Source organism: Cucurbita maxima, unplaced genomic scaffold (genome assembly GCF_002738345.1).
Source record: "Cucurbita maxima cultivar Rimu unplaced genomic scaffold, Cmax_1.0 Cma_Scf00131, whole genome shotgun sequence".
NCBI lineage: Eukaryota > Viridiplantae > Streptophyta > Magnoliopsida > Cucurbitales > Cucurbitaceae > Cucurbita > Cucurbita maxima.
Genome location: NW_019272147.1, coordinates 14,880 through 36,538, shown reverse-complemented (window position 1 = coordinate 36,538; position 21,659 = coordinate 14,880). Strand labels below are relative to the sequence as shown.

At 38.2% G+C, this 21,659-nt stretch overlaps 2 pseudogenes; both read right to left on the bottom strand.

Annotated features, from left to right (window-relative positions):
* LOC111473547 lies at window positions 1–13,034 on the bottom strand (annotated as a pseudogene).
* Window positions 13,035–15,202: 2,168 nt separating this feature from the next.
* On the bottom strand, window positions 15,203–21,007 carry LOC111473546 (annotated as a pseudogene).
* Between the last annotated feature and the right edge of the window lie 652 nt (window positions 21,008–21,659).

Sequence of the window (21,659 nt, the reverse complement as noted above, 5' to 3'; positions counted from 1 at the left end):
TTAAGGTATTTCTTCATATGGATTGTTGAAAATTGCAACATTACCCGCACTTGAAAACACAATCTATAATGAAGTTTATATAACTTTAATTTTAAAAATTACACCAACATGATGACTTTAATTTGATATATATAATTATTGACCCAGGTACGACTCATGACTACATTGCAAATAAAAATCATGGCATATAATAAGACAGTTGTATTTAAATTCTTAGACCTTTTCTAAACCCGTAAATTCATGACATTGTTTTATGAAAATAATTTAAATAAATATTTATGCATACGTCATGCATGCAGTAGTGACTTTAGATTCCTAGAAAACTAGGGTTGTTATAATTCTTAACAATAATTTGATATCTTACATAAAAATATGATTAAATATATATAGATATAATACTTGGTAATCTTTGAGGGTTCGTGATTTAAACCCAGCAGTACAGTAATCAAAATAGTATTCCCAAGTTTGTATGAAACCTTGATCGAATCTGAGTTCAAGTATTTTGTTGAAACAAAATATAAATTAGATTTCGATTCAAAATCATTTATTATAATAATGCTTCCTCACCTTTGATTGTTCAAGAATTATTTCTCCAACACCTCAATGTTTGATAGTAATGAATTCCAATATTTTCCAAGTACTCCACGATGTATCCAAAAGATTTTTTTCATTATTTGTTAATAATTATTGTTGAAAATGAAGAACATAAATGAATTAGTTACCAAAGCCTTGATGCAGAAGCCATGGTCGTTGTTATTCTACTTAATGACAGTACGCACCCTCCTGAAAATATATATTCTTTTATAAAACCAGCACTTAGCCGATGCTCCTCATAAGACTCGTCTGTGTTGGATGATGAAAGTCCCACATCGGCTAATTTAGGAAATGATCATAGGTTTATAAGTGAGGAATACTAACTTCATTGGTCTGAGGCCTTTTGGGGAAGCCCAAAGCAAAGCCATGAGAGCTTATGCTCAATATGGACAATATCATACCATTGTGGAGAGTCGTGTTCGTCTAACATGGTATCAGAGCAATGCCCCAAACTCAGCCGTGCCAATAGATTGATAAATCCTCGAATGTCGAACAAAGGACTCCAAAAAGAAAAAAGGAGTCGAGCCTTTTCGAAGGTACGAAGGCAGTCAAAAATGACTAAGACTCCAAAGGAGTCGAGCCTCGATTAAGGGGAGACGTGCTTTGTTCGAGGGGAGGTGTTCGATGATGAAAGTCCCACATCATGAGGAATACTACTTTTGGGGAAGCCCAAAACAAAGTCATGAGAGCTTATGTTCAATATGGACAATGAGCTTATGCTCAATATGGACAATATCATATCATTATGGAGAGTCGTGTTCGTCTAACAGTGGTATTGATATGAACTAATGCAAAATAATAATAATAATGATAAATAAAGAGTAATTAAAAAAATTAATTATCACCAAAAAGTTTTTTTAAAAAAATAATTGAACCGGTAGAACAACAAGACCATTTTCCTCTAACACTGATTCACATGAACCAAAGAAATCTTCCATGAATTTGTGGCCAACTACTTCTATCATCTCGCTCCCAACGTTAAATTACAAATTTAGTTTAATTTTTTAATTTTTATGTCTAATAAATTATAACTAAAAGTTTAGTATGAAAGTTTCGATGACATTGAACAAATAATTTATATAGCACGTTTAGATACTAAATCTATAATTTAATCAAATAATATATACATATTATTATTAATAACTTTATTTCATTCGAAAACTCACAAAGATAGGATCCTATCATATTTAGTAGTACTTGCCAATTTTCGATAGTGCAAAGAAGAAACTCAATTTGATCCTACAAGAAGGTTGGATCAAAATGATTAGTAATGAAACCAAGTAATGGTGTAAAATGACTATAATACCCCTAAAATAACTTACCTTTTATTTATTACCCAACGGATCTCCTAATATCATGAAACTTTATATGAAGCCTTATTTTTCAATGTGAAAGAATAAAAGTTTTAGAACTATTGATCACGGTTGGGGTTCGAACTATGTTTAAGGTGGTAAAATGACCAAAATATCCCTAACGTTCCTTTAAAATATTTCAAGGTCCAAATACCCTCCTAATGATCCAATATTTTAAGTAAGGTCTATATACAAGGACATGAAAGGTTATGTTATACTTCAAGATGTTTGGATCAAGTTTAGAATCTAAATAAGTTAGGGTATAAGTTAAGGCTTAAGAGAAATGACTAAAGTGCCTTTAATGGTTAACTAAGATTTATGGAGGCCTAGATGTTTAATATGACTTAAGCTCACTTTAGGAAAGTGAATGTTACCAAGTATTATGATCAAGGTGTGTCATAAGCTTTAAGCTTCATGCAATGTTTAGGTTAGCCATTAGTTTTTAAGTGAAATAGAAGCTACCCTAATTCAATATAAGTTCAAGGTTAGCACTTGATTATTAAGTAATAAGAATGCTACTCTAGGATAAGCTTTAACTCTTGATTGTTAAGCAACAAAGAAACTACCCTAACTCAAACAACAACCGAAAGAAGTAAAATAGGCCCATAAGAAAGGGATATTACGGGAAGACCAAGATCTTGAACCCTTTTTTGGGCATATTTCAATTGTTATTTGGACAAAGTAATGCCGGTACAGTGACATCCAGTTTGCTTAACTAATTCAATAGNTTTTTTTTTTTTTTTTTTTTTTTTTTTTTTTTGATTCTTGCCTATTAATGTTAGGATAAACTAAGTGAGATTAGTTTAATAAAATATTTTTAGTTGGGTAGTAATAATAATAATAATCACCTTCTTAATAAGAGCATAGATTTTCCTCAATTATGCAATCTTCAAATCTCCCTCTTCCCTCTTTGCTAAAAAAGTAATGCAAAAACAAAACATCATCATATAGATTATCAAATTTTTAATAAATAAAAATTTGTTATATGAATCTTAAAGATGGCACATGAGTAAACCATTGTATCATCCAAGAAGAGAGAAAAAAGTTCATTGCTCTATACAACCAAATAAATTATTTAATAAGAATTTCAAAGTTTTTACTAAACGAGAGAATAATTTGATATTGAACGTATAGGATTCGTACCAAGATTCAACACTTGATATTTAATGGTCTCTACTTTCACTTGCATCTCCTACAACATGACTAAGTTATCAACCTAACGGAATACTATTCCTACAAATTAATATGGGTTCGTTTAGGCTGTTTTATTCTCACTCACATGGTTTCTAGAAAAATTTACAGAAGGTGACACAAAATAGATTGCTCAAACCTAAGCATGCTTGATTTTAAGTTCTTATGATTAACATTCCTAGCAGACACGTTTTAAAAACTTTGAGGGGAGCTTGAAAAGGAAAGTTCAAAGAGGGCAATGTCTTCTAGCAGTGGGCTTGAACCATTACACTTACATTCTAGTTTTGTTTTGATTAAATCAAAGTATTGTAGTACAAGAATGAGATTCGAGAGACAAAATAAAAAATTGATTAATCCATATAATACCAGGTCAGAATGACGAGAAATATTTTTACGAGCTTGTGCCAGTGTTCTTTCTCAAAGTATGTTGAAAAAAATACTTTGCAGATGCTATAGTTGCGGTAAATAGTAGAGGAGACCACCATCTCCTACAAGTAAATCACCATGAGTAAAACGAAATATTTTTTATATGGGTGTAGAAACCTCTCCCTAACAAACACACGTTTTAAGACTGTGAGGCTGACAACGATACGTCAAACTAAAGTGGACAATATCTATTAGTAATCTTGGAGATTTATTTGACATACCTTGTTGTCTTGTTTAGTGTATTGTTATTAGCAATGAGAAGCTGCAAAAGAGAAGGTAAACATGAACGAGGGCAGTCATTAACAACCTTAATTAAGGTCAGGAAGAAATGAAGTAATTAAGCTCACCAAAATAAGGTTTAGAAGACCAAAGGAGGGCGTATTGTGAGAGATCCCACATCAATTGGAGAGAGAAATGAGTGTCAGCGAGACGCTGGACCCTGAAGAAGGTGGATTGCGAGATCTCACATCGGTTGGAAAAGGGAACGGAATGAGTGCCAGCGAGGACCCTGGACATTGAATTATGAAATCTCACATCGATTAGAGAGAAAAACGAAACATTCTTTACCCGAATGTGTCTAATTGATATTATTGGACATTTTTGAAATTAATGTATCCATTAGCTATAAAATTACTTTAACCTCTGTATAAATGTATTCATAAATGTATTGATGTATAATACTTAGATTAGTTCATTTTAATTATAAAATTATTATAAATATTTATATAATTATAAACATAAATATATAGACGAAGGATGGAACTTATATATAAATTTAAGTTTTTAAGAAATGAGATTATTAGTTGTTTGTTAGATTATCTTTTAACTCTCTTCTTAAATGATTAAATTACTATCACACTTTTTAATAATTTAGGTCAAAATTATAATAAATGAAATTACGACGAACGTTCTTAGCATTAATTTATGTGTGGGGTGTGGTGGCTTTTTTATCCTTAATTTTATTTTAATTAATTTTAATCATTCAATTGATATTTTTTATGATAACAAATCTACTTTTAATTATTAACAATTTTCAGTATTTTGAACGGTTTAGAGTATAGGGCTGAGAATGATGATTTCAACTCTTTCAATCATAGCTAAAACAATCAAAATGATGCATAAATCAGAAACTTATAATTTTGAAAAAATGACAAATGGTGGAGTTTTTCTTATTATTATATTTTTAAATAAAATTATTTATACAAAATTAAATTTGAATCTAACCGTTACATCCACTTTTATTATTACTATATTACATTATTATATTATTATATTTTTAAATTTTGGTGGTCACTCATTTTTATTATTATTATATTATTGTATTTATAATAAATTTTGAATTTTTAATTTAACAGTTATTCACATCATTTTTTATTATTATTATATTATTATATATATAATAAATTTTGAATTCGTTTTTATTATTTTTATATTATTTTATTATAATAATAAATAAAAAATCGAAAAAAAAATTATTTCGAAAAATTTCTTATTATTTATTTTTAATCTCCAACTCCCATTTGTCCATCTTTTTTTTCCTCAATTTAAACTCATCAATTTCCATTTCAAATACACAACTTCCATACTCTTCATCTTCATCTTCAATTTTTTAAAGACGGGTGGCTCTCCGAGCTTCTAATTTTATTTTTATTCCTCTTATTCTTGAAGGAGGTTTTTTTATTGTATTGTGAGGAAATAGTTGTAGGTGTTGTAAATTGTAAATCTAGAAAGTTGTTGTGTGTTCCTACCAAATTCAAATATTTGTATCGGTTTGATCCTGCATCGTGGAAAGGATTGAGTGAACTTGTAAAAAGAGAAGCGTAGTGGGGGCTCTATCCGTGGGAAGAGTCGATAAAGTTCTTTATTCAAATTCCTCAAGAGGTTGCAGATTGGAGTCGGTGGAGTTTGACCAAATTTCTTAAAACTACCATATCCTATTTTCTAACTCTTCCCTATTTAATTCAAAAATCACGCTTAAATACTTATCTATTTTCTAACTCTTCCCTCTAGGGTTGCCATACTGATTCAACATGACGGCATAAGGACGAGCCACGTCACGCGGCACTTCGGGTTGAGGCGCTGGTCGAAGACCGGTTCGGATCACGATTCGGGTTGGCTCGTAGGTCATCGGCTGCAGATGGGCCAATGGGCCTCGGTTCGTGGGTTGGGCCGCATGTGAGTTTGGACCTCGGGATACTGGGTTGGATTGGTTTTAGGCCTCGAGTGTAGGTTGGTTTAAGGTTGTAGAGCGGGCATCAGTCGTACACGGGTCTTCGGCTAGATCGGTCTCTAGCTGCTGGGCCGACAGTTTTGGGCCACTATAGGTGGGCTGAACCGCAGACGTGTGTTGAACTGCGAGTATCCGATTCAGGTCCGACCCGGATCCGACAGATCCTTTCTTCTTTGCCTGATTTCCTATGCGATTTTTTGACGATTTTCTCTCTCCTCTCCGCGACGTCTCCGATGTCTTTCTTCTTCTTTTTCTCTCCCTATCTCTATGTGGATCTCTCTTCTCTTCCATAAATTTTCATGGCTTGTAGGCGCCTGTGATGACGGATCTTCGAGGTTTAGAAACTCGATTCCGACCTCCTCTCTCACGAGGACAACGATAGAAACATCGAGTGGAACGCGTCCTAGACGGTTGACCTTCTCTTCTACGATGTGTTTCGAGCATTTTGATGTCGGATTTGGCAGTTTAAGGCTGTGGGATTCGTTTTTGGATCTCGCAAGAAAACTTCATTAACTTCCCTCTTTCTTCTCTTTTGCAGGTGTTATGGGAGCATGACGAGGTCGGAATGGCGTTCGGTTGGAGGTTCGACGAGTTGTGGGAGTCAGAGGAGTGATTTCATGACCCCTGGAGAATTTTTGGGCGTAGTAAGGCCCTATCTAAATTCACAGTAGTAGGGCAGATTAGATATATCTTTAGTTCCTATATAACTAGTTAATATCTAATTTAACATATACATGGTTCCTTTCCTAACGTAAACCAATTATTCATATGTTTGATTCTATCCGCTATTCATATTTTATTTTATTTTTATTTTTAAATTTCTTATTGTTACCGGTTCAAAATAAATGAATTGGCTGAATAACTTCATTTAAAATGAAATTAAATTGAAATTATGACGATTTATTTATTACAAACTTTAAATTAAATCTAATCTGCTTAGTCTCTTGTTATTTCATTTTTATTTTTATGGTAGGGTTGGATCATTATTTAATTTTGAACTCTTTCTTGTTTTCTTGCATTCTTTTTACCATTCGTTTTCAATAAATATTAAAAAACAAAGCAATTTGTAACCATTTAAACAAACATGTATAAATTAATTGTTTTTTAAAAAAAAACTAATTTGTAACTATCCAATTCCTAAAATATATGATATGGTCATTGCATACTAGAACAATGTAATGCCCCTAAATTTCTACTTATCTAAAGTCTACCTTTTGTGCGGAAATAAGCGTTCAAATTTTGTCAACGATACAAGGATGCCTTGTCTTTACTTGAAAGATAAGTAGCAGGTGGCTTGAGTATTTGAAGAAATACTCAGGAACTGACTCCACTATTGGAGTTACATCCAAGCACATACAATCATGAGTGAGACCTATTATATCAGTCTATATTTTCTTAGGCGACTATCTTAAACGGGTTAATTGGATGTGTATTTACTATTCTACACACGGTCCATGCGTGCGAGTATAGACCCACCAGTTGGTTTGCACACCTCATGTGCCCCTTTCTTTTTGGGCGAGCATCCTCTAGTAGTTGTTGATGTCAGACACCCATTTAGAAATAACAATTGTCGTAGCATTATAATAGATATAATGATCGTTTTTCTGTCTCGTAGTGTATGTGTCCGTACTATTGTAATGAAGAAGGGGTATCCCCTATGCATGAACACACAATGATGCATGAGGTCCCAACATTTTCATTCATTATCATGTAAAACAAATCTCTTCCCTTATCCTTCATATCACATCATTATCATAATTTTCTATACAAATTTCAGGGTTGTGCATCATGTCGACACCTTTTATCGTGCATCATTCATGTCATGTATCGTGTCATCTCATGCCATATCATATATATATGTCATAGTCATATCATTTCACAAACATCTCATAGTCATATCATTTCACAAACATCTCATAGTCATATCATTTCATAAGCATGTCCTAGTCATATCGTATCATAGACGTCGTTTCATAAACATATCCTAATCATATTGTTTCATAACATATCACAAATATGAAGCATATAGCTTCTGCAGAACCACAGAGCACGTGTCATCATACAAAAATCAACTTTTAACCAAATCGATAGTAAGGTCATTTACTTGGTTGGTCGTAGCTGTCATTCTCCTAAACTAGAGTACGTTTGGATTTTGTTCCCTGAAGTTGCTCCAAGTACCGTCGGTAGTTGTTTCATATTCGAACGCCCATCTCGTTTTCGTTAATAACTCACATTTCTAGCCTTAATCAACTACCACTTAGAAATAGGACATCCTTAATCAACGTCCATTCAGCCCCGGGGGGTCATAAACATAGGAATCCGTATGAAATAGTGCAATATGAGCCGAATAACTTGTTTTTGTGCCGTCAGAGCCACCGAGAAAAAGCCGGAGCCAAGCCGAGCCATCGAGTTGTGTGAGCCGAAGGAGTCAACATCTGCATGCGTGACACGGTGTCACTAAGGTATGGAGAGCGTGCACAGGTTGGGAACTGGGTCAAGGTGTGGAGTTTGGGTTGCTCTCTCGAGTTGTTCCTGTGGCGCGCGAGTTGTGGTCGAAGGTACTGGACTCGGTTGGGCCAAAAGGTTGCAGATGGGCTTCAGGGCATGGTTTGTGGTTACTAGGCTTCGCGCTAGTCATGGGTCGAACGTTGTCTATTCTGTGTCTGCTGGACTGAGCTCTCAACTGAGCTGCGACTGTTGTAGAGGTCGTCTGGGCTGCGATTCGAGACGAGCTCGCGCATTTGGGTTAAAGATCGTGGATTCGGTTCTTGTTTTGGTGTTCCAAACCTAGACCCGGTGGACCCTTCTTCTCCACCTGAAAACCTCTAGACTTTTTGAACGCCTTCCCCTTTGCTCTACCAACCATGGGGACTCCGTCTCGTCAATTCTCCACCCCCTCCCCCCACGACGTAATACACCTTCGTATGCATATGTACATACAGATCTGTGGAGGTATAGGCACACCAACACCCATGGTTCAATGGCTATGAAAATACGGTTGTTATCAGAGAAATTCGGTGAGAGGAAATTGGTTGTTGGAAGAAAAATGGGTAAAAAAAGAGAGAGAATGGCTGGAATGATGACTGTCTTCAAAATCAGGTAGTTTAATATACTGAACAAATTTCCTATTTAAATATAAATTATCCTAAAAATGGCTGGAGAGTGGCCAACTAAATCTGTGCCACTCCCTACAGAATTGCCGTCTAAAATTTTGGTGATCCATTCGACGTGTTTTGTCAAATGGTCAAACGGAGATATTCTGAAATCGTGTGAATAAGGAAAAACGTAAAAACTCAGGTTTTATCTAACAATCTTCTCCTAAAACCTGTAGTATATCTACCTTCGTGTGAATAAGAAAAAACGATAAAAACTCAGGTTTTATCTAACAATCTCCTCCTAAAACCTGTAGTATATCTACCTTATTATTTGAGCTCTGATCTTTGAGCGTAGTTCTTCAAATTTCACCCGCGCCAGGGATTTGGTGAAAATGTCTCCAAGTTGTTCCTCTGTTCGGATGTAATCAATCTTGATGAGCCATCGATCTGCACATTCTCAAATGTAGTGGAATCTAATTTCTATGTGCTTGCTTCGTTCATGCAAAACTGGATTTTTGATGAGGGAGATCGTAGCTTTGTTGTCTACGTATAGCATTGGTGGATCACTTTCTTTCCCGATGAGTTCTTTCATTAGTCGCGCAAGCCAGATCCCTTGTGTTGCTGCCATCGAAGCAGCGATGTATTCTGCTTCGCAGGAAGACAAAGCAACTACCTTCTGTTTTGTTGATTGCCAGCAGATTGCGCCGCCTAAGAGAAAGTAGATCATTCCGCTAGTGCTCTTACGATCATCAATGTCACCGGCCATGTCACTATCACTGTAGCCGACCAGTTTGAGTTTCTCCTTTCCGCTCCTTGCGCAGTATCTTACACCCCAACCTCTGGTTCCGGCTACATAGCACAGGATGCGCTTGACAGCCACTAGATTCTCCTCTCTAGGTGCTTTCATAAACCGGCTCACATATCCAACAAAATAAGCAAGATCAGGACGAGAGTTTACCAGATAGCGCAGACTCCCGACAATGCTGCGGTAATTGGTGGAGTCGACTGTCGTCGTAGTGCCAACCTTCCTTAGTTGGAGTCGCGCCTCCATTGGCATCCTTGTAGGATTACTGTCCACAAGCCCAGTTGTGTCTAGCAGCTTCTTCGCGTATGCACTTTGGCAGATGGAGATGCCGGTAGAATTCTGTTGCACTTCGATGCCGAGATAGTAGCTGAGCACGCCGAGATCACTCATCTCGAAGTTTTTCGGCAACTCCTTCTTGAACCTTCCAAGGACTTCCACGTCACCTCCGGTGATTATGAGGTCATCGACGTACACTCCCACGATCAGTCGCTTCTTGCCATGGCCGTGCGTGTACATGCCATGCTCAGAGGAGCAACGTTTGAATTTCAGTGATAGTAAGGTACTGTCGAGCTTTGCGTTCTAGGCTCGTGGAGCTTGTTGAAGCCCGTAGAGTGCCTTGTGCAGGCGCAGTACTTTATTGGGGTTGTCGTTGTCTAGGAAGCCAGGTGGTTGTTGGACATAGACGGTCTCCTTCAGCTCTCCGTTAAGGAAAGCAGACTTTACGTCCATATGGTGAACCTCCCAAGAGTAATGTGCCGCAATTGCCAGCTAGAAACGAACGGATTTTAACCTTGTCACTGGCGCAAATACCTCTTCGAAGTCCACTACTTGCTTCTGGATGTAACCCTTTGCCACCAGACGGGCCTTGTGCTTCACAACTTCTCATTTTTCGTTGCGCTTCAGTTTGAAGACCCATTTGAGCCCTATGGCTTGGTTTCCCAGCGGCATATCCTCCAGACTCCACGTCTGGTTCTCGGTGATGGATGTCATCTCCTCCTGCATTGCCTTCAGCCAGCACGGGTTCTTTTCTGCTTCGGCGAAGGTGTTCGGTTCATCTGCACTGATGGCATGTAGTTCGGCCACTTCTTCGAGCTCGCGCACTGCCAGTCCAGGTGGTTCACCTCCTTCTACTAGGTTGTCCATCCTCCGTTACCTGGCCTCCAGATCAGTATCGTGATCGGCATCCAGCATCGAATCCGCAGTTCATGGTGTTGTGAATTCCACTTGTTCAGGGGTTGCACCTGCTGGCGGCAGTGACGACTGCTGATGTCGGGCTCCACCTTCTTCCGGCTTGGTGACGAGGTACTTCACCGTAAATTGATTTGGATTATGGTCTGCCTCGATCACGTCATTTCACTGCCAGAAGGTGCTTTCGTCGAAGACGACGTCGCGAGACACGTGAGCGCGCCCTCCTACAGGATCATATAGTCTGTATGCCTTGCTCCCGGGTTCATAGCCGATGAAGACGACCTTCAGCCCCTGGGATCGAGCTTGGCGAGGTGGGGACGTGTTATCTTCATGTATGCAACGCAGCCAAACACGCAAAAATGATGTACTGCTGGTTTTTTGTTGTACCAGGCCTCATATGGCATCTTCCCGTCAAGGCTTCGGGTTGGTGACCGATTGAGGAGATAGACGACCGTCATTACTGCCTCTCCCTAAAATCTCCCAGGCATCCCGGCCGTCACCAACAATGACCTCGCTATCCCGACGATGGTCTCATTTTGGCGCTCCACCACTTCATTCTGTTGGGGGGAGTAGGGCGTCGTTAGGTGCCGTTGTATGCCGATCTCGTCACAGTACTTATCAAAACTTGTCGAGGTGAATTCTCCGCCTCGGTCTGTGCGCAGCACTCGCATCTTCTTCTCACATTCGGTATTTGCTCGTGCTTTAATGCACTTAACCGCCTCTGCCGCCTTACTTTTCACTTGCAGCAGGGTCAGCCACATGAAGCGGCTTTTGTCATCGACTAACTGGATTGAGAGACTCTTACCGCCTAGGGTCGCCGGCTTGATGGGCCCGCAGATATCGTCGTGTACAAGTTCCAACGGCTCATCAGCTCGGTAGGATGTTCGAGACGGAAAGGGTGTGCGCCTCTGTTTGCCGATGAGGCACCCATCGCATAGCTTGTTCACGCCTTTGATTAATGGCAAACCGTGCACCAACTCTCCTTCTGTAGCTTTTCTAGACCAAGTGCCCGTACCTTGCGTTCCACCTCCAAGATACCTCTTCAATCTTGGCCGAGAGACTGACGGGTTGCTCTATCTCTAACTCTAGGATGTAAAGACGGTTTGTCGTGCGCCTTGCCTGCGTGAGCAGCCGTCGTTGATTATCGCAGATTTTGAGTAGTCCGCGCTCGATGGAAATGAAGCAGCCTGTCTCATCGAGTTGACCCAGGCTCACAAGGTTAGCCTTGAGCCTCGGGATGAAGTAGACGTCGGTCAGCTTGTGATGCTCGCCTCCCTTTCTGGCGAACAGGATGGTGCCCCGTCCTTCGATCTCGACGACGGAGCCGTCGCTGAATTTCACCGTCCCGCAGATCCCCGAGTCGAGCTCGTAGAAAGCAGATCTAGCCCCGGTCATATGGTTTGTTGTCCCTGTGTCTAGGACCCATCGCCGGTGCTTGTGTTGCTCGTCCCGCTCGCCGATCTGAGCGAACACTCACTCCTCCTCTAGTTGAATTGGCTCCTTAGCTAGTGCCACCTTTGCTACGCCCAGCTGGAGCTCTTTCTCGAGTTCAACATCGTCGTTGATTTCCTCCATCTCCGTGGATTTGGAATCAACAATGGGGACACATGCACTTACTATGAAGAGAGTTGGCTTGTCCTCCTCGGATTGAGCCACATGGGCCTTTTCGGCCTTCTTCTTGTTCCTAAGCTTGCTCCAACAATTCCTGCTCAGGTGTCCTCTCTTCCCACAGTTCGAGCATATCGGCCTGCCATTGGTCAACTCCTTCTTTTGATTCCCATCTTTCCCGTGCGTGCGCCCGTGGGACATCCATGGCTTCTTACCGTCTTTGCGGCTGGAGGAGGACCCGTTGCTCTCGTTGGTGTTGTCGCAGAGCTTTAGGCGTGCAAGCTATTCCTCCTCAGTGAGAAGTTGACGACCCTCCTTGTCAACAACTGAAATGGTATTTTTCTTCCGCTGCTCGACGTTACGCAGTCTTTCGGTCACCTCTTCCACCGTTAGGTCGTTCAATTCACGTCAAGCAATGTCTCGATTGAAATTGCGACTTGCTCGAGGTGATCAGGGACGACCTGCAACATCTTCTTCACGATTTCTGTCTCGCTGATGCTGCCACCAAGTGTGGTGATGCTGTTGGCGAGCTCCGTGATCCGCATTGAAAAATCATCGACGGATTCTCCGTCCTTAAAGTGGATCTCCGAGAGCTCCTTCCGCAGTTGCTCGATGTTGGATTCCCGCACTCGCTGTACACCGACCCGATGGGATTTGATCCCCTCCTAGGCCGATTGCGCAGTGTGCTTGGTGGAAAGAGATGCCAGCATCTCTGGGGGCACAAATCGTAATATGGCGGCGAATGCCAGCCGATCCTCACAGTACTCAATCGTTTCTCCTTCCTCTGGCTCGACAGCATGCCATAACCCTTGCGCCTGTAGGTTGACGCGCATCAACAAGATCCATTCGTTATAGTTGGACTTTGTCAATATTGGATAAAGAAAGGTTTGAAAAAGAATAAGACCAAAAAGGTATCAAGAAAACACAAAGGTTTTGTTTGTATTCAACCATTAATTTCCAAACATAATATTACATGCCTTTAAATAGGCCCAAAAGATAACTAATAAAATTGAACCACAAACTACAAACTACTAATAAATGCTATAAAATACAAATTGAAGAAAATAAGGCATTCATACAAACTACTAATAAATGTTATTAAATACAAATTAAGAAAATAAGACATTCATACAAACTACTAATAAATGCTATTAAATACCAATTGAAGAAAATAAGACATTCATACAAACTACTAATAAATGCTATTAAAAACAAATTGAAGAAAATAAGACATTCATATAAACTACTAATAAATGCTATTAAATACAAATTGAAGAAAAGAAGCATTCATACAAACTACTAATAAATGCTATTAAAAACAAATTGAAGAAAATAAGACATTCATATAAACTACTAATAAATGTTATTAAATACAAATTGAAGAAAAGAAGCATTCATACAAACTACTAATAAATGCTATTAAATACAAATTGAAGAAAATAAGGTATTCATACAAATTACTCATAAATGCTATTAAATACAAATTGAAGAAAATAAGGAATTCATAAATTGTCTTAATTGATAGTTCAAGTACGAAAGGCAAATCTTCTAATTACTTTCCAATGTCAGCCACTCCATTATCTTCTTGATTTGATATGCTAATACTATAAAGATTTTTTAGCTCAAAAGTCTTTGTTTCAACTTGTACACTAGCTAGCTTTTGAAGATGCAATGTATAGGCCTCTTGAATCTTCTTAACCTTGCTTCTTATAATCGGTCCTTTAGGTACTTGCATAGGGTCAACAGTTGAATTCATATCATCCTCCCTTTCTTTAAAAGGATTTTGTCCTCAAATCAAGGTATTCATTCCCTACATCAAATGGAGTCAAATAAGCCACATTAGAAGTTGAATTTACATTGTACTCACCTTTGAGATCTAGCTTGTATGTGTTGTCATTGATCTGCTCTAGTACTTGAAAAGGACCATCTTCTCTTTGTTGAAATTTAGACTTTCTCTGACTTGGAAACCTTTCCTTTCGTACATGAACCCAAACTCAATCATCTTGTTTAAAAATCAATTTCTTTCTTCCTTGGTTCTTGCGTGTGACTAGTTTTTTATTTTTGTTTTTAATTCTTTCTTTTATGTCGTGAATTTTTTTATGTATTCGTCTCTTGAAGAAGTTGCATCATTAGCAAACATATTAGGTGGCAAAGGCGATAAATCTAGAGGAGTTAAAGGATTAAATCCATACACAACCTCAAAAGGTGAACACTAAGTGGTGTTATGTATTGCTCTATTGTATGCAAATTCCACAAAAGGTAGAGTCTCTTCCCAATACTTGAGATTTTTAGAAATTAGTTACGTAAGTAAGGCTCCTAATGTTCTATTAACAACCCCTGTTTGTTCATCGGTTTGGGGTGACATGTAGAAAATAGAAGTTTAGTTCCCAACTTTCCCCACAAAACCTTCCAAAAATGGCTTAAAAATTTTACATCCCGGTCATTAACAATGGTTTTGGGAATACCATGCAATCTAACCACTTCCTTAAAGAATAGATTAGCTATGTTGGTAGCATCATCTGTTTTGTTACATGGAATGAAATGTGCTATCTTACTAAACCTATCAACCACCACAAAAACGCTATCATGGCGTCTTCTAGTCTTTGGTAATCCTATAAAAAAATCCATGCTAATGTCAACCCATGGTTCACTAGGAACATCTAAAGATGTGTAAAGACCATGTGGTTGTGTCTTAGACTTAGCCTCCTTACATTTAAAACATTGCTTGCATACTTTGTTCACATCTGTTCAAATCTTTCCTCATTTTCAACCCATAAAAATGTTCACACAACATGCTGTATGTTTTAAATTCTCCAAAATGTCCCATAAGTCCTCCCCCATCCCATGAGCCTCCTTCACAAGTAACTCTCGAATAGAACATTAAGGGATACAAAGTTTACCCTTCCTAAAAAGCATATCATCGAACACAATATGATTTTGCACATGTTTCTCTTCTAAACATTGCATATACACATCATAAAATTCAGATTTTTCAACTTTGTACAATTCAATCATGTGTTTAAAACCAAGAATCTTTATAGGGAAGAAAATAAAGCATACCTTCTTGATAATGCATCTGCGACCACATTATCCTTCCCCTTTTTGTAATGGATTACATAAGGAAATGCCTCACTGAATTCCACCCATTTAGCATGTCTCCTATTTAGGTTTGTTTGGCTTTTGAGGTGCTTCAAACTTTCATGATCCGTATGAATAACAAACTCTTTGGGCCAAAAATAATGTTGCCAAACTTACAAAGCCCTTACAAGTGCATATAACTCTTTGTCATAAGTCAGATAGTTGAGTTGTGCTTCATTAAGCTTTTCACTAAAGAAAATGATTGGCCTTTTTTCCTGCATTAAAACAGCTCCTATGCCTATACCACTTGCATCACATTCAATTTCAAAAGATTTATCAAAGTTAGGTAAAGCAAGACAAGGTACATTGGTTAATTTATCTTTGAGTTCATTGAATGCATTCTCTTGTTTTTCTTTCCATTCAAATTTCACATGCTTTTTAACAAGTTCATTCAATGGTGATGCTATGCTACTGAATTCCTTAATGAATCTCCTATAGAAACTAGCCAAACCATGAAAAGATCTTACCTCGGTTGCATTTGTTGGTGTTGACCATTCTCTAATAGCTTTTACCTTTTCTGAACCCTAGGAAGTTGTACTTCATTCTTTCCAACTAAGAACCCTAGGAAGTTGACTTGGTCTAGACAAAAACTGCACTTCTTGAAGTTGGCATAAAGCTTCTCTTCTCTAAGTTTAAACAAAATTTTCTTAACGTTCAAAATATGATCATTCAAGCTTTTTGAGTAAACAAGGATATCATCAAAGTATACAATAACAAATTTTCTAATATAGTCTCTCAAAACATGATTCATTAGACTCATAAAAGTACTTGGTGCATTTGTAAGGCCAAATGGCATAACGAGCCACTCATAAAGCCCAAACTTTGTTTTGAAGACCGTTTTTCACTCATCTCTTACATTCATTCGAATTTGATGATAACCACTTTTAAGATCTATTTTTGAAAACAGATTAGCACCATATAATTCATCCAACATGTCATCCAATCTAGGAATAGGGTGTCGATACTTTACCGTTATCTTGTTGATGGCTCGACAATCAACACACATCCTCCATGTGCCATCTTTCTTGGGTACCAAAATCACAGGAACCGAGCAAGAACTCATGCTTTCTCTAACATATCCTTTATCCATGAGTTCTTCTACTTGTCTCTGAATCTCCTTAGTCTCGGTGGGATTGGTCCTATAGACAGCCATATTTGGAAGAGTTATCCCAGGTACGAAGTCAATTTGGTGTTCAATCCCTCTTAGAGGGGGTAACCCCCTACATGCATTGAATTCCTGCAAAAGAGACTTAAAAGCACTTGGCGAAGCATCATCAATTTTTTGTTCTATTGCTAAACACATTCCTTTGCACATAAGTACAAATTTTGGTTCTTAGGCTAACATATTCCTCATTTCTCCCTTTCTTATAACACCACTCACATTTTCTCTCTTTTCCTCAAAATCACTTTTTTTTTCTTTCTTGGTTTTCACTTGTCCTTTACCCCTCACTTTTCTCTCTCTTTTTTTTTTTTTTTCACCTTATCTCTCTCTTTTACCTTAGTTTCTTCTCTCAACTGTTGTTCTTCGTATTCTTTTCTTTTCTTCTCTAATTTCAATTGGTCACAATGTACTTCATATGGAGAAAATAGAAGTAAATTAAATTTCTTCCCACACAAAGTAAAAGTATAGTTGTTCATCAAACCATCAAATGTTACCTATCTATCATATGGTCGGCCGAACAAGATGTCCCCCGCATGCATTGATACGACATCACAAAGGACCTCATTTTTATATCTTCCAAGAGTAAAAGAAATAAGAGCTTGGGAGATCACCTTAATTTCTTATTCGTTTGTCAACCATTGAAGTTTGTATGGTTTTGGATGGGGATGAAAAGAAAGTTGAAGTCTTTTTACAAGGAAGCTGCTTACCACATTTGTGCAACTTCTACTATCAATCACCAAGCTGCATGGGTTTCCTTTGATCAAACATCTTGTGCTGAACATGTTTTCCCTTTGATCTTCAAATTTCTCTTACTTGATTTTAACATTGAGTGCCCTTCTTGTGATCAAAGATATGGAATTACCTTCTTCAACATATCATCATCATATGCTATGATTTCTTCCACAAGCTGTGAATCATGATCCTCACATTCATCATCTAAATCAAGTATACCATTCCTGATATGAACCAAAAGGCATCAATCATACAATATACTTCAATGGAGATGTGAAGAAAAGGTTGTCAAAATTATCAAAAAGTGTTTCAATTCATGCCACATTGAAGAAGAATGAAGTTTGATTGTTGATAAATTTTGGGTGGGTTACAATTTAGAGTAATTTAGAGTTATTGTATTTTAAGACATTTTATTTACTTTAGGTTACATTTACATAATGGCTCATTATGGTCATAAAGTATGAAGGTTACAACTCTTGGAATGCCTTTAATAGTTTCATTTTCTAGGTTATATAAAGTCATGTATGTTGTATTTGTAAGTAGACTTAGAAAATATATAGTAAAAGAAGCATTTGTGCTTTCTTTAGCCAGTGGCTAAGTTTATTTGCAACATCTATGTAGTTTAGGTTGCATGTAGAATCATTCAAGCTCGACATGATCAATCTTGCTTGTGGAGTGATTCGAATCTCAAACAAGTGTTTGAGATATTTGATCAACAAGAATCATTCAAGCTAGGCATGATCGATCTTGCTTGTGGAGTGATTCAAATCTCAAACAATGTTCTTGCCTTGAGATATTCGATCAACAAGGTAATCCGAATCTTACTCCCCTTGAAGTGGTTCCATATCTTATCATTTGGTATCAGAGCTTAAGGCTCAAGATCGGATATATGTTTCCTTTGCATTTCTTTTCAATTTGTTTTTATCTTTTTAGTTTTTAATCGACCCAAAATAAAGAAAATCAAATCTGGGCTCTACTAGAAAATTTGAGAGGTGAGGATGAGAGATTCATTTGTGTAAATGAGTGCAAACAGAGTGGCCTAAAATTCCTTGAGTGTATACACGTGAGAGAGTGTTATGAGGTCCTTTGTATTTCCATAACTTATTTTTTGCAGCAAAGTTTCACAAATAGATTCGAGGACGAATCCTCTTGAAGAAGTGGAGAATGATATGAACCAAAAGACATCAATCATACAATATACTTCAATGAAGATGTGAAGAAAAGGTTGTCAAAATTATCAAAAGATGTTTCAATTCATGCCACATTGAAGAAGAATGAAGTTTGATTGTTATAAATTTTGGGTGGGTTACAATTTAGAGTTATTGTATTTCATTTATGTATTTTAAGACTTTATTTACTATAGGTTACAATTACATAATGGTTAATTATGGCCATTAAGTATGAATGTTACAACTCTTGGAATGACTTTAGTAGTTTCATTTTGAGGCTATATAAAGCCATGTATGTTGTATGTGTAAGAGACTTGAAAAATATAGTAAAAGAAGCATTTGTGCTCTTCTTTAGCCAATGGCTAAGTTTCTTTGCAATTCTATGTAGTTTAGGTTGCATGTAGAATCATTCAAGCTCGACATGATCAATCTTGCTTGTGGAGTGATTCGAATCTCAAGCAAGTGTTCTTGCCTTGAGATATTTGATCAACAAGAATCATTCAAGCTAGACATGATCGATCTTGCTTGTGGAGTGATTCGAATCTCAAACAATGTTCTTGCCTTGAGATATTCGATCAACAAGGTAATCCGAATCTTACTCCCCTTGAAGTGGTTCCATATCTTATCATTTGGTATCAGAGCTTAAGGCTCAAGATCGGATATATGTTTCCTTTGCATTTCTTTTCAATTTGTTTTTATCTTTTTAGTTTTTAATCGACCCAAAATAAAGAAAATCAAATCTGGGCTCTACTAGAAAATTTGAGAGGTGAGGATGAGAGATTCATTTGTGTAAATGAGTGCAAACAGAGTGGCCTAAAATTCCTTGAGTGTATACACGTGAGAGAGTGTTATGAGGTCCTTTGTATTTCCATAACTTATTTTTTGCAGCAAAGTTTCACAAATAGATTCGAGGACGAATCCTCTTGAAGAAGTGGAGAATGATATGAACCAAAAGACATCAATCATACAATATACTTCAATGAAGATGTGAAGAAAAGGTTGTCAAAATTATCAAAAGATGTTTCAATTCATGCCACATTGAAGAAGAATGAAGTTTGATTGTTATAAATTTTGGGTGGGTTACAATTTAGAGTTATTGTATTTCATTTATGTATTTTAAGACTTTATTTACTATAGGTTACAATTACATAATGGTTAATTATGGCCATTAAGTATGAATGTTACAACTCTTGGAATGACTTTAGTAGTTTCATTTTGAGGCTATATAAAGCCATGTATGTTGTATGTGTAAGAGACTTGAAAAATATAGTAAAAGAAGCATTTGTGCTTTCTTTAGCCAATGGCTAAGTTTATTTGCAACATCTATGTAGTTTAGGTTGCATGTAGAATCATTCAAGCTCGACATGATCAATCTTGCTTGTGGAGTGATTCGAATCTCAAACAAGTGTTTGAGATATTTGATCAACAAGAATCATTCAAGCTAGGCATGATCGATCTTGCTTGTGGAGTGATTCAAATCTCAAACAATGTTCTTGCCTTGAGATATTCGATCACTATGGTAATCCGAATCAAATATGTTTGAGATTCGAATCACTCCACAAGCAAGATTGATCATGTCGAGCTTGAATGATTCTACATGCAACCTAAACTACATAGAATTGCAAAGAAACTTAGTCATTGGCTTAAGAAAGGAAAAATGCCCATTTTATATATATTTTCCAAGTCTCCTTACAAATACAATATACATGGCTTTATATAGCTTTAAAATGAAACTACTAAAGTCATTCCAAGAGTTGTTACATTCATACTTAATGGCCATAATTAACCATTACGGCACCTAACGGCACCTAACGGCCCCCTACTCCCCCCAACAACGGCACCTAACGGCCCCCTACTCCCCCCAACAGAACAGAATGGTGGAGTGCCAAAATCAGACCATCGTCGGGACAGCGAGGTCATTGTTGGTGACGATCGGGATGCCTGGGAGATTCTAGGGAGAGGCAGTAATGACGGCCGTCTATCTCCTCAATCGGTCACCAACCCGAAGCCTTGACGGGAAGACGCCATATGAGGCCTGATACAATAAAAAACCAGCGGTACATCATTTTCGCGTGTTCGGCTACGTCGCATACATGAAGGTACCACGTCCCCACCTCGCCAAGCTCGCTCCCAGGGGGCTGAAGGTCATCTTCATTGGCTATGAACCCGAGAGCAAGACGTACAGACTATATGATCCTGTAGGGGGCTGAGCTCACGTGTCTCACGATGTCGTCTTCGACGAAAGCATCTTCTGGCAGTGGAATGACGTGATCGAGGCAGACCATAATCGAAATCAATTCACGGTGAAGTACCTCATCACCGATCTGGAAGAAGGAGGAGCCCAGCATCAGCAGCCGTCACCTCCGCTAGCAGGTGCAACCCCTGAACCAGTGGAAACGGAATTGACGCTGGATGCCGATCACGATACTGATTTGGAGGCCAGGTACCGAAGGATGGACGACCTAGTAAGAGGAGGTGAACCACCTAGACTGGCAGCGCGCGAGCTTGAAGAAGTGGCCGAACTACATGCCATCAGTGCAGATGAACCGAACACCTTCGCCAAAGCAGAAAAGAACCCGTGCTGGCTGAAGGCAATGCAGGAGGAGATGACATCCATCACCGAGAACCAGACGTGGAGTCTGGAGGATATGCCATCGGGACACCAAGTCATAGGGCTCAAATGGGTCTTCAAACTGAAGCGCAACGAAAAAGGAGAAGTTGTGAAGCATAAGGCCCGTCTGGTGGCGAAGGGCTACATTCAGAAGCAAGGAGTGGACTTCGAAGAGGTATTTGCACCAGTGGCAAGGTTAGAATCCGTTCGTTTCTTGCTGGCAATTGCGGCACATTACTCTTGGGAGGTTCACCATATGGACGTAAAGTCTGCTTTCCTTAACGGAGAGTTGAAGGAGACCGTCTATGTCCGACAACCACCTGGCTTCCTGGACAACGACAACCCCAATAAAGTACTG